This window comes from Meleagris gallopavo, chromosome 9 (assembly GCF_000146605.3).
Source record: "Meleagris gallopavo isolate NT-WF06-2002-E0010 breed Aviagen turkey brand Nicholas breeding stock chromosome 9, Turkey_5.1, whole genome shotgun sequence".
Taxonomy (NCBI): Eukaryota; Metazoa; Chordata; class Aves; order Galliformes; family Phasianidae; genus Meleagris; species Meleagris gallopavo.
The window spans coordinates 12,212,907-12,213,560 of record NC_015019.2 but is presented as its reverse complement, the minus strand read 5'-3'; positions in this window follow the sequence as shown (position 1 = coordinate 12,213,560).

Below are 654 nucleotides of genomic sequence, written 5' to 3'. Positions count from 1 at the left end.
CAGTGTGCCTCGCAACCACGCTGCTCTTGGCAGCCAGAGCTGGAAGGTCAGCAACGAAGAGGTTTGAGGACAGATGTCATGGAAGGAGATTTTGGGACTGGAAGAGGCACTCAGGAGTTGCACTGACTCTCTTGAGGAGGCCCGTGCCCTGCAGGGGCGATGAAGGTGGGACAGAGCGGTTCGCTGCCTCGGCTCAGAGAGACCTACTGAGCCTGCTGCCCACGCTCAGAGGTGATTTGTTTTGCAGGCCTTGATTGGGATGCTGTAAACAAAGTCAGGAGCCACATTGCTGTTAGTCCAGACATCAAGCCCACATCCTGCAGGTCACCAAAATGTCCACTGGGGCAAGTGGACACAGCACCGGGGTTGGGCTTTGCTTCGTGGGACGGGTGAGAATGGGGGCATCCGGAGCAAGGCAAGTCCTTGATGTAGTGCTAAGGGTATTGCAATGTTTGCAAAAACAAAACAAAACAAAAACAAAAATAAACCAACAAAAAAATAAAAAAATTAGTATAGGGGAGCCAGCAAAAGCACGGCGATAACCCTAGAGCAAAGTCCGGTAGTGCATCTCTGCTCCCAGCCAGCAAACACGCAGCCAATGCCTCTGCATGAGGGAGCAGGCCAGGCACCAGCAGCCCTTGCTGAGTACATGGT